Source organism: Epinephelus moara, chromosome 10, assembly GCF_006386435.1.
Source record: "Epinephelus moara isolate mb chromosome 10, YSFRI_EMoa_1.0, whole genome shotgun sequence".
NCBI lineage: Eukaryota > Metazoa > Chordata > Actinopteri > Perciformes > Serranidae > Epinephelus > Epinephelus moara.
In genome coordinates this window covers 44,427,220-44,441,285 of record NC_065515.1, presented here as the reverse complement: position 1 = coordinate 44,441,285, position 14,066 = coordinate 44,427,220, and the positions used below count along the sequence as shown (strand labels likewise).

At 41.6% G+C, this 14,066-nt stretch overlaps 1 protein-coding gene and 1 long non-coding RNA gene across 2 annotated transcripts in view; one reads left to right on the top strand and one right to left on the bottom strand.

The window, feature by feature from the left end:
* Nucleotides 1-14,066, top strand: part of LOC126396256 (receptor-type tyrosine-protein phosphatase F-like) — a 706,276-nt gene that overhangs the window by 176,265 nt on the left and 515,945 nt on the right. The gene's annotated exons all lie outside the window — the stretch shown is intronic.
* The window catches only part of LOC126396258 (uncharacterized), a 48,131-nt gene that overhangs the window by 1,005 nt on the left and 33,060 nt on the right, over nucleotides 1-14,066 (bottom strand). The gene's annotated exons all lie outside the window — the stretch shown is intronic.

Genomic DNA, 14,066 nt, shown 5'->3' with positions numbered 1-14,066 from the left:
CTATTTTAGTATTTTATTTATATCTTCATCTTTATCTCTTGTTTCCATTCATGCTGTATTTCTATTTCTACTTTGCACGGAGCATTGGAACAAAAACAATTTCCTCCCGGGGATTAATAAAGTATTCTGAATCTGAATCTGAATCTGAATGCCAAAACTATGACACCTCTTACGTCAGACCTTTAAGATTCCAACAGTTATCATTGATATTTAAGATCTGATATATTGACTCATCTGCTAAATGAATAAATTATGATTCTGCAAAATTAGCTCAGAGCACCAAATACTTTAGTCTTTTTTTTTCTTTTGCTATTTACTCTTTACACTTTCAATATAGTACCTTTGGAACCAACAGTAAGGCCCAATCCCAATACCCCCCCTTGTCCACTACCCCTTAGCCCTTGGCCTTACCCCTAGCCCTTGCCCACTACCCCTTGGCCCTCAAAATGAAGCAAGAAGAAGGTAGGGGTAGGGGTAGGGGTAGGGGTAGGGGTAGGAATCTTTCCCTAGGAACTGGGACACCACTCACTACGTCACCGCGTCGGTTACATTCACGCATACATAACTATTTTAAACAGGAAGCTGTGAGCCATCTACATTTCCAACTGGCATCTACAATGGAGTCTCATTCATCCTACCGATCGCGTTTGCCGCATTCATCATGCTTCGTTTGATAAACGACAGACGACAGGGGGCTTGTGCTAGCTAGCTAACCAGCTGACATTATAAGGCAGCATAGTTATACTAGCTGGCGTGTTATTGTAATGTGAAAAGTCCGACAATTTTGCAGAACAGGACAGATGACAGACGCCAGATAGTGCGAGCTAGCTAGCTAGCTAACAAGTAACCTGACGACGGTAACGTTAGCTATGTATGAACTTTTTCCCCCGTCTCTTGCTTGGTGGTAGCCATGGCGACGTCTACCCCTCATTGGCAAGTCAGCATCTGAAATCCCTCGCTCCAAAGGGCTAGTTTCATACCCGCTACCCCTCCTTATGCCCCCTCCCCCTACACTCAAAAAGGAATTGGGACACCACTACCCCTCGCGGGAATGCGCAAATGTAGGGGTAGGGCCATGGGGTAGGGCTAAGGGGGGGGTATTGGGACGGGCCCTAACCCTTCAGACATGGACCCTAGGTCTGTTTAGGTTTAGTTTTCCACTGCAAACAGTAATCTTAAATGTGGGCGGGGTTGTTGTCACTCACTGCTCCGTCCAGCACTCGCTGTACTTCCTCATCACCGGTGACCCAGAGGGAAGTCTGCATTTCAACACATGCCGATATTTTCAGAACAAAATACAATAGGCTGGAGTGAGAGGTTTGTTCATTTTGTCCTTCTCAGGCAAATGCAGGGATTTAGTTTCATAGTAGCCCACAGGAACAACACTCTGTAAACGCTTTTTTGTTATGTACAAGTGAGGATTAGAATATATGCAATTCACATAATCCGGGCAAAATGAATATATATTTTTAAACACTTGAAGAACCTGTCATGACTAAAAGTGTATGACTTCCTACTATGGAAGTATGGAATGGTCAAACTTGTCATATTAAAATTTAAGCTGTGTTGATGGATTCATGTTGTCAACTTATTAAATGAGAAACATTACAAGTAAATGTTCCACCTTAAAAGTTGCCGGCTGTCGGCCCAGTGAATTAATTAATTTTTTTTCTCAGTCTACAGCTGCTGTGAGAGGTAGCAAAACATCCTTTCATTTTATAGTCATAGTTTACTAATATGTAGGCTTGCCACAGTATGAACAGTGTTACGTAAGCCTAGAAAACCAGCCACAACTCAGCCCTGAGCAAGAGTGACCATCCTCTATTGACCAGTCAACAGACTGCCATGTTTTTAGCGTCACCTTTTAGTACCAGATCTGTGTGTTAGGTACCCCAACAGAGGAGGGACAAAAAATGAGGACTTAAAGAGGACATGAAACAATGGAACAGACACCAGCATAGGAGATGTGTGCATTATTAAGACATACTGATGAAATAAAAAGTCGGAAAAGTCAGCCTATTTTAGAGAAAATCCACTTTTTAAATGCATTTACGATACGTTTTGGGCCTTGCTCAGCGCCATCTTTATTTTACGTCACCTCCTACGTCATCGGAGTGGTTGGTTGGTTTCACAACACTGTGTCTGTAGGCGAAAGAAGAAGAAGAAGAAGCAGTAGTTTAGGAAATTTACCGAGTGAAAAGATGTCAGAGGACGAAGCCGAAAGATATATTGATCTATCATCAAACCCGATGGCCTATGCTTTTGAGCCAGTGATGAGGAGGAGGGTGGAAAGTCACAATTCTGCGGAGGAGGAGGCAGCTGCAGCTGCTCCGGACGAGGATGGCAGCCAGGAGAGGGTTGGCAACACTGCATGGAGCATGTGCCAAAATTACTGTCCGAAACTAAAAATGAACCACAACCCATATAAACATCTGGGCCTGAGAGTTTTCACCTAAAACTCATGTTATCCCACACCATACAGTCAGCGGTCATCACAGCTGATGCAAACCGCTAAAGAAATACTACTTACCGTGACCCCACGTTTTCCAAAGCAGTCAGTCAGGAATCCAAATGTAATAAAATCCCCATACATTAACTCCAATCCCGTTATCTTCCTCACCGTCATCCTGTTTATTCCTCTTGCCATGCATGCACTAAAGTTTTTTCTAGCTAGCTTTTCCTTCACATGGCTCGGCTGCCGAAAAGCCATCACACGCATATAGTGGCAAATTAAAAAGTAAATATAGGCTACATATACATATATATGTCAGAGCCATCACGACACAACATAAGGCACAATAATTTACTTTTTCAACCGAAAGTGTTGACCGTCCGTCCAGCAACCCACTTGAGGCCTCACTTGATGTTGTGTTTACCACCGGACTGGAATTGGCTCACAACAAAATTAGCATTTTTGATTGGCCGATGTTAGCGCTATCCGCTCGCTACTGCTAATGTTTAGTCATGACCAACATTACCACAACACTAAAAAGTCAACAAGAATAGTCGTAGTGACAGGCCTAATAATATATTGATGCATTTGGCAGTTATTCAGCATTTCAATCTAGTCTAGCTTTTACCTTTTACTGAACATACATTGTAGATATTTATGCAAATAGCACTGGAACTTTGTATTGGTCCTGAACTGCAGTAACACACAACAGACACTTCATGACAGATACTATCATTCTCTAAAAACTAGTACTAGTAACTATTACCTACTACAGCACCTAGTAAAAACACATTGTACATTATTGCAAATCAGGAGGACATTACTAATGTAGTGAGGTGCATGATTCTCCATGGACATTAGAAATAACTGTACATTGATACTTTTGATAGTCACAAAATAATAATAACTAGTAGAACTGTAGAAAAGAAAATAAGTCAGTGAGGAAAAGAACTGGTGGCATTATGACATATGATTCTGGCTGCTACATTCTGTACCCAGGCTCCTACAAGAAATGTGATATTAACATTATAATTTTGTTAATTTTGTTTAATATCCCTTAGAAGCAAAGCAAACATCCCCAGTGTTTACACACATTAATCTTATGATAAAAAAACACCAAATAATTATACTGATTCAACAAGCACTACAGCCAAAACTGGTATGGACATTGAACCAAAACCAATTACACCCAACCATCACTGAAACAAAACAGAGGATACATTTGATAGTTTTCTATGCATGGTTATCGAAAGAATAACAACACAACAAAAAGTGTTTAGGTATATGATTCTTTAATAAATCAGTAGTCAGGATGTAAGTACAAAGTCTTTCATGTTAAGGCTGATAACATCATTTGGGTACCTAAAAAGTGTACATTTGTGTTAACAGGTTAGGCAGGCATGCATGCAACTCGTGGCCAGCAGCAAATTCCCAGAGGCTGACATCAGTGAGGAGATAGAGCAGGTGAAAGGCAGTGTGCACACCCTGACAGTCAGTGTCGGCACCCAGACCAATCCATTTCAACAGGATACAGAAGAGGGAGACAATAAGCAGTACATTTGCACAGGCACTTTGACAGATGACGTACTTACCAACCAGGTCATAAACAATGACCACTCATACTGTACATTTGTGGAAGGCCTCTCCCCAGCTAGGGCCACATCATCTCCGCAAGATCTTGACCTTATCAGTGAGGGTTGTGAAGAGTCTGAGGAAGAAAGCTCAATGGAAGAGTCAAGATAATGATGAGTTTGAGTTGAGTTGTGAGGGAAGCATCAGTGATGAGGATCAAAGTGATAATAATAATAATAATAAAATAAATAATTATTTGTTTGATGATAAACTTTTAAACGTGTATTAGAGCAACATAACTACTACTAAATAGTATTTAAATGCACATCAACCACTTCATTAAATTTAAACAGTAAATCATATTTAATTGCAAACACTGAACAAAAAACTTAAAATTCATCATACATGTCTGCATATTCAAATCCATAGTACTCCGGGGAGGGGAAAACTGCCCTGATGGAGCCGACCACACAGGCTGGAATCGGGACCCGGTTCTTCCTTCCCAATTGGCCCCTGGCCCAGAGCGTAAACTGCCTGTAGGCAGTCAACCTAAAGAGACTGATGGAAAAGAAATGTATTGGTTAGATTTAGTGAACAATATTTGAACATAGGTGATGTACATTCTGATAGACAGGATGATGACTCTGATATAATGTATAAGATTAGATTAGATTAGATAGAACTTTATTAATCCCTCAGGGAAATTAAGAAAGATGATATAAGATGTATGTTTGATATTTTTAAGTATGGCTGTTGTATTACTGCTTTTTCTATATACTTTATTGAATTGTTAATTGTTTTTGGATGTTTATCACCCTGGGCAGTTTGGATGGATAACCACACCTGCCATCATAGAGCTTATCAGCCTATTGGTGTGCATGATGTATAAATATAGGTATGTTTTCCATTTTTGAACATTGTGACCTGACGAAGATCCAAGTAGGATAAAACGTTGTCATTATTATACTTTTGTGGCTTGGAGTAAGTGTGCAGAAGTTACCTTTTTTCATAGTGTTAGTACAACCACATGTTTCCATACATTTCCTCTCCAGAACTATTACTATAACAATTTTTTAAGATCATAAACAAGTTGTTTGTTGTCAGGAAAGATATAACAGGGCGTCTTTTTTCTTTTATATGTGTCCACTTGTTAGAGTGTGAGAGTGGAAATCCATTTGGTAATTTATGTTAACTTGAGCCTTGCTTCATATCCACTTCTATGTATTATTCTATATCACCTACAAAGTACAAAATATTGAATCATTCCTTTCAGATTCCAGAATATACGTCAACTGTGTATTGCTAATCTCACTCAAAAGTTATTGAGGATGAACCCGTCTGAATGTCTGACATCAAACTGTCTGCGTCACGGTGTTTTGACAGCGGTTTCCCAAATGTTGGTTTCATAACGTGCTGCACAACACGATGTAAACAAACTACGTATAGAAAGCATTCATGTGGCATTATATTGTTATGTCAGGCCTCTCAGACATGTTCCGCATCTAACTGGCTCGTTCACCAGTAGCAATATGTAACATAGTCAGCGATGTGAACTGGCGAACTAACGTTAGGTACCAGCATTGATAGCTAATAGCTGTTAGCGTCAACTAGCTAACGCTAAGGGTTAGCTAACAATTAGTACCGGATAAACGACATAAACAAAGACATTTCAGTCAGACAACAACTGTATGTAACCAAACAGCACGTGGAAACATTGTTCGCCTTGTATGTTATCATATTCCTGGCCAACACCGTAGAGCATGCATTTGTTTTCTTTACTGCATACGGTTAGAGTCATTCGCCCGCAGTTACAGCTAGCTTGACTTACCTGCTGTTGACGGGACGCTGCAGCGTCTCAGCTCTGACATCCCTCAGCGAAAGCATCGCTACCTCCAGCACGTCCACCTCCCAGCACAGGATGCTGAATGAGCGCACCATGGTGATGCAGGGGTGGTCATGGAGAAGATGGTCCAGACCAGCCTCCTGGCAGCAAATGGACTCTGGCACAGTGGGCATTGGCGTATAATAGCCACACTGACACCACGTAATGTTGCCGACACGCCCTTGACCCCAAATCACCGGCTCAACCACTTCTTCCTCCCATACCACTGCTCGATTCCCACGCCTTATAGGCTCATATGCGTAGGCAATGGGGCTTGTCACAGACTCAACAGGCCTCTCCAGTTGAGTGTGTGACAAGCCCCATTGCCACAGACTCAACAGGCCTCTCCAGTTCGTCTTCCTCCATTGTCAAAAAGTGTGGCGCTCAACCCGGTTCAGAAATGCTCTACTGTCTTCACTTCACTGCAATCGCTAGCTTGACAACCACTCTGCTGACGTCACGTCCGGCGACACAACAGACATGGCGCCGCCCTTTGTTTTGACAGCTGAACTCAAATGACAGGATTCTGAGATTCCTTTCATTTTCAGTGTTTAAATTAAAATTATCTTTTTAGGGTGAGAGATCCTCTTTAAATTATGATAACTATGTTTAGTGTTTCATGTCCTCTTTAAGGAATGGTACCATTGGTACCATCCACAGTGGAAACAGAAATAATGCATACAGAACTGAACTAAACTGTACCATACTGTTGGTGGGAACATGGCTTTGATAATGCTTGGAAATAGTAAGGCCTCTATAGTTTCAAGGCAATGGGCACTATGGAAACAGCTGTGAACGAATGTGCAGTGTTTAATAAAAGACTGAAAAGGGCTGCAACCAATGGTATTGTTTAATATTGATTTATTTGTTGATTTCTTTTGTTCATCGATGGACCGATTGTTTAGTCTGTAAAATATCTAAATGTAGCTGGGTGGGAAAAAGTAGCTGGTTACTAACGCCACCAGAGGGCATTGTCTCATGTGGGGGAACTGTTTTAGAGAGCGGTTCGGAAAACGGAAGTCGCCATCTTGTTTACTGCGGTGCGGACACGCTCTGTTTTCCGATGTTTCTGGACTGTTTTGGAAGATGCTGACAGATAAACAGGCTGTGTCTCATGATAGCCTTGAGAGAAACCCGTTGGATGTCATGTAGTTAACGTTCCGCCGTTAACACTGTTTGTGCTCCAGAACAGATGCACATGGTCGAGAGAACCACTATAGTTATTTTTGCACTCTGTTGCCAGCCTGAACTATTCAGTTGTATTTTTGATAGTAGTCTGCAGAGATATTTTTTTTGTATGCTTTTGTACTAGACTAGAAGACCCATTTTGCACACTTGTGTACTAGCATCCTGATTTCAGTTGTCCACCTTGGAGAGGGGTTAGGCACCAGTAGCTCAGGGTTATCAGTATCGCTACTGTGTGAATGTAACAGATTAATTTAGGCAGGTCTTAAGGGTTACATGGTACAGAGAAGAGTGTTAGGGGTTACTGTTTTTTGTTTATCTATGGGGACTGCAGATACAGCAGAGAACAGTCTGCTAGTTTTATTTTGAAACTCTTATTATTTATTTTTATTGTAACCGAACACCACATTCTTTTGTTCAGAATAAAGACCCCCAAAAAATATTTCTGTGTCCTGTGCTGATCCAACTCCGCCAGGCTACATAAAAATAGTGACAAATGTCCATCACGAGTTCCCAAAGCTCAAGCTGATATCCACGTTTCTTCATGTTTGTATGAACCCAGCTCACAATAACCTGAAACTGGTCTGAGTTAGGTAGACATGCTGCTTTTGTTTTTGACAGTACATGTTCTTGTGCAGTGAAACCGGGGAGAGCAGGGGCTATTTTGAAGCTTAAAGGCAAAACCAGGCACTATGTTCTTTTTAATATCAACAGTTTTCCTTGGAAGATCAATGTATTCTATTTATAAGTATCTATCAGAACACATGAATAAAAACACAGACTATTGCTTAAATGTGACATATTCCAGTGGTGTCTGCTTGACAGCTACACTCATGAGATAGAAAAGGCTGCCATAGAATGCTGTAGAATAAACTACAGACAATATATATTTCAATCAGGAGAGACTTGTTTTAATAGTAAAATAATAATTATTAAAATGTGCACATAAGAACAAAAATGTGGATGGTATGATATAAGCTGGGTGATGAATCCATAGTTGAATAGGGAACTCCCCCGGGGCCTGGGCAATGGTGGTGGTAGAGGAGGTGAAGACGAGATGAGGAGAAGGAGAAGTGCTGATGATCTGGATGAATAGAGGAATGAGCCTTTGTTGAGCTTGTCCTGGACTCTGGATACGATGGCTGGAGATGAACGGGGTGGAGGAAGGTGCAAAGATTCTGCCTAAAATGATGGCTGACAGCAGCAGAAGAGAGCAGATTTGAAATTTTGCAGTGGCATCCTGATTCGCTGAGGGAGATCGTGGCAAAGTTTGGTTGGATAACTAGAGGAGTAAACACCCATAGTAAGCTGATTAGAGGGAGTAGTGAGAGTGGGATGGAGAGAAATGTGAAAGGATGAGCACAAAGAAAGTCTTCCTGATTGAACTTACGCTGAACTTCATTAGTGGCATATATGTATTTTTAGCTTTGTGATGACACCAGCTTTATCTTTTAGATGTACATTGTTGTTGCTTCCAAGAATGAATATCTAATGCTTGTAGAAAAAAAAAAAAAAAATCAGCTGAGCTGTGTGTTTTTCAGGATGCGGAGTAAATAAGATATCCTACAGTGTGGCAGATTATATTTTCTAACCTCCTTCAAAAGAAGCTAATTTTAAAACACTGGATAAAAAACAGAGGCCCCTGCTGTACATATATGTAAAGAATTGATGGGATATTACTTTACCAGGGAAAAGACACTGCATGATCACAATACAAGTAAGCAATTTAATGAGTAATGGTAGTACATTAAGGACATAAAACTAAAATGGAAAAAAGTGTGTGTGTGTGTGTGTGTGTGTGTGTGTGTGTTGTGTTTGTGGGAGGTGCGGGGGTTCATGTAAGATGAATAAATGTGATATGAATGCAACCTACCTGTGTCTTGTGTCTCATGTCTTGCATAGGTGAATGTACTGATGTTTCATGTTAGCCTGACACCACCCGTGGATTGTATATTGTTTCTTATTTTATACATCAATACGTAATATATGTTTGTTGGAAAAAAAAACCTCATGGTGGAAAGCATTAAATCAAATACCTCAGCAAAAAAGCTGCAGGAAGAGCAACTGAACAAACAGATGTGCAATGGATGTTGTGTGTACTGAACAGATCAGCATAATACAGTGATCCATATGACGAAATGATGCATAACGAGAGGGAGAGACAGAGAGAAAGTGAGACGGAGAGAGATGCATGGCAAACAGTTATGACAATGGCTACAATAAAATTAGGTTTAGTAATAATAATAATAACCGCGCCACCGCGGGGGCCAGCAGCACGCATAACTGAAGCGGTTATATGAGTAAGACCAATATATTGCCATGCAGATGTGTTCAGGGGCAGACCATGATCACACATATCAAATTGTGGCCAATAAGAGCAATGCATGATGGAGTTATAAGGACTTGATATTTCATGACGAAGGATCAAAAGTCACCATGGGCAAGCCTGGTATATGACAGCACACGTGTGTCACTGTGGAGATTCATCAAGTTGATAAATACGTGGCCACAAAATGTAGTTGAGTATGGAGTTGGTGTTTATCAATATAAAATTATGGCATTTGCTGTTTCCACAAGGGGGTCGCTATGAGTGAGAGTGAGAATGAGAATAGGAGGTGTGCAGGGTGGGGCTCTTGTCATGTACAGAAACTTTGAAGCAGTTAGGATGAAGTATATGGGGGAGAGAGTCGCTTGAATATTCATGGCGATGCATCAAATATGGCGGTGCCATAGCGGCCACGCCCCTTGACATAGAGAAAAGCTTTTGATAACTTTTGATCAGCATGGTCTCAGAATGATCTGTACCAAATCTGAAGCTGATTGGACAAAATGCGTTGGGGGCGGAGCCATCATCATGTCCAGCAAGTTTGAAGCTGCTACGATCAAGTATGTGGGCGGGAGAGCCGTTCGAAATTCGATGGCAAGAAAACGAAAAGTCGCCAAAATTTGTCACGTCCTAGCGGCCACGCCCCTTGACATAGAGAAAAGCTTTTAATAACTTTTGATCAGCATGTTCTCAGGATGATCTATACCAACTTTGAAGTCGATAGGACGAAATCCCTAGGACAAGTTCGTTCAAATGTAAGTTGTGGAAATCGCCGTAATGAAAAAATTCAAAACAAAATGGCTGATTTCCTGTTGGGATTTTACCATGACGTCAAGAGACTTTTTTGTGCGTCTCATTATGATACATGTGTGTACCAAATTTGGTTTGGGTACGACAAACTAACCCCAATGGGGAGATGTTTTTGAAAATTTGTAGGGGGCGCTATTTCGGCATTTCCTGTCGACCATGTGCAACCAGCCAAAAATATCAAATTTCGGATGCGGTTGGACGAATGTGGAAAGTTAGAAGCATTTTGAAATTTGGGAAAGGGGCGAAATTGGGGCACGAAATGTCGCAACAATAATAATAATAATAATTAAAGCTGCAAGCAGCTGTGATCGGGCCCTCACTCCCCCATGCAACCATGGGGGCTTGAGGCACGTTGGGGCTGTGGCGTGAAATGAGAAGGGAGAAAAAACCTGGCAGGAGCAAAAAAACGCAATGTTTCATTCATCCACCAGTTGGCGTTACGAGCGTAACCAGATGTGGCCAGGTGCGTTCAGGGGTGGACCCTCATCACACATGTGAAATTTTGAGCAAAGACAATGCATGAAGGATTTATACCAAGTTGATGTTCTGTGGCGAAGGATGAAAAGTCGCCACCGCCGACGCGGCAGCCTACAACATGACAAGACACGTGTGTCACTGTGGAGATTCATCAACTTCATCGCCATGTGGCCACAAAATGTAGTTGATCAGGTCAGGAGCTTGAGGTTGGTGTTTGTTGGTGTAAAAGATGGCATTTCCTGTTTCCACAAGGGGGCGCCATGAAGAAGATTGCCTACGAGCGTGCGGAGGCGTTGAGGGCGGGGCTCTTATCATGTACAGAAATTTTGAAGCAGTTTGGATGAATTATGTGGGAGAGAGAGCTGCTTGATTATGCATGTCGCTGGATCAAAACTGGCAGCGCCAAGAGCAGCCACGCCCTTTGACCTACAGACATGCAGAGCACAATTTTTAATCAGCATGGTCTCTGAATTATCTGTGAAAAATTTGAAGTCGATTGGATGAAATCCCTAGGACTAGTTCGTTAAAATACAACATGTGGAAATCACGCCAAAATGACAAGTCAAAAACAAAATGGACGACTTCCTGTTTGGAGTAGACCATTGGTGCGAGAGACTTTTATGTGCGTCTGGACAACATACACGTGTACCAATTTTCATGTTCCAACTCCAAAAAAAAACCCTATGGGGAGGGGTTTTTGAAAATTTCAAGGGGGCGCTATAGAGGCATTTTGTCCCCCCCATGGGTGACGCCCCTATCAGATGCAAGAGTTTGACATTCTTGACGTGTTTCAATTTTCATGAGGATATGAGGTTGCTGAAGCCATCAAAACGCCAAATGTATTTGGTGGCGAGGGAGGCACCATAGCGGCCACGCCCCTTGACATAGAGAAAAGCTTTTAATAACTTTTCATCAGCATGGTCTCTGGATGATCTGTAAAAAAATTTGAAGTCGATTGGATGAAATCCCTAGGACTAGTTTGTTAAAATACAACATGTGGAAATCACAGCAAAATGACAAGTCAAAATCAAAATAGACGACTTCCTGTTTGGAGTAGACCATTGGTGCTAGAGACTTTTATGTGCGTCTGGACAACATACACATGTGTACCAATTTTCATGTTCCAACTCCAAAAAAATCCCTATGGGGAGGGGGATTTGAAAATTTCAAGGGGGCGCTATAGAGGCATTTTGTCCCCCCCATGGGCGACACCCATATCAGATGTAAGAGCTTGCCATTCTTGAACTGTGTATCAATGATCATGATGATCTGTAGCCAATTTGAAGTCAATCGGACGAAATCCCTAGGAGGAGTTCGTTCAAATTTAAGTTGTGTAAATCGCCGTAACGAAAAAATTCAAAACAAAATGGCCGACTTCCTGTTGGGATTTTACCATGACATCAAGAGACTTTTTTGTGCGTCTCGGGGGGGCTGGCAGGACGTCTTCTGACGTGTCAATTCATTTCTGTCAAAGTTAGACATCGCATGCAGGAGTGACTTTGCATATCCCTGATACAGTGCTGGAATGACATATTTCACATTTTGTATCATTTCCTCTTTCCACTAGAGGGAGTTGGAGAGCACAGTAATTATACATCATGTTTTTATACATCAAATATACACCACAGCATTTAACTTTCAAATAAATCAAAAGATAAGTGTTTGAGACCTACTTCTTGTCACCACTAGGTAGCATTATGAGTATCAGGAAATATGGTCATATAAATGTTTTCAGGGAGGGACTAATATGAATCATCTGAAGTTTGATGGAGATCATAACATTTACAGCGAAAAAATATAGCAATTTCCTGTTTCATGGCGAGACATCAAAATTAAACCCTCTGCAGCACACGTAGACACTAATGATATGTCATGTTTGTGAACATCAAATATAGACCACAGCATTGAAATTTCAGATAAATCGAAAGATAAGTGTTTGATGAGACCTACTTCCTGTCGCCACTAGGTGGCACTATGAGTATCAGGAAATATGGTAATGAAAATGTGTTCAGGGCGGGACTAATATGAATCATGTGAAGTTTGGTGGAGACTGGACCATTTATGCCAGCGCTACAGCAATTTCGTTTTTGGCGAGACCTCAAGATTCAACGCTAGGCAGCGGGCGCGCCATTCAACATTGGCCAAATCCTGTGATAACTTTTGGTCACAACATAGTCACGCTTACATATACCAAGTTTGGAGCCAATCTGATTAAATCTGTAGGACAAGTTCGTTAATTTACAAGCCCTGGAAATGGGCAAAAATTCAAAATGGCAGATTTCCTGTTTGGTTTGGAGCATGGCTCCAAGAGGCTTTTTTGTACATGATAAAGTGTTACAGATGCCTACCAAGTTTCATACATGCAGGTCAAACCAGCTTTGGGGGCTGCTTAATTGAAATATTCTAGGGGGCGCTGTTGAGCCATCTTGGTGGCACATCAGACAACAGGACAGGCGAACTGTGATGTGTATGCCATGTTTGGTGAGTTTTCAAGCATCCCTTGTCCCTTCAAAACAACATCGTGTTTGATGGCGAACAAGGCGGCGCCACGGTGACAGCATTTGATGAAAACTCAAAAGCTTCATTTTTCAGCATCATCAAGGTGTAAGGACTTAGACCAGCAAGTTTGAGGTGGGTCTGATTAACCTGCTAGAATAGGGACATCATCAGTAACTTTCTGTTGCCAGTAAGTGGCCAGTAGGTGATTCAAAATTCCTCTGTAGGTGTGTTCAGGGCTGGAATGTCATCATATGTGTTCGGGGTCAGGGTTAGGGGAATATCTTGGCTTTTGCCAAGATATTCCCACGTGGAATCAAGTTACAGCAACGTTTAGATATTCCCACGTGGAATCAAGTTACAGCAACGTTTATCATCACGGCGAAACATCAAAGTTCGCCACCAGGCTGTCGCCACGCCCTTCAACGAAAACTCACAGTTTCCACAATAAAGCGTCATCAACGTCTTATGACTTTTTTGACCAACTTTGAGATGGATCTGGTCAATTCTGTAGGAGATGTACATTAAAGTCTAAAACATGACATTTCCTGTTGCCAGTAGGGGGCGCTATATTTATCTCTAATTATTGACATGTAGATGTGTTCAGGACGGGACTGGCATTAATCCCGTGAAGTTTGGGCAAGATTGGACCATGTATGCTGGAGTTATAAACTACTTCCTATTTAGTGGCGAGACCCCTAACTTTGACGCCATCCCACGTTCACAGGCATTGACGAAAACTCAAGCTTTTGATAACTTTTCATCTTCAAGGTCTTGGGGTGGGACAGACCAAGGTTTGCAGTCAATCGGATGAAATCTCTAGGACTAGTTTGTTCATTTAGGACCCCTGGAAATGGCCAAAAATG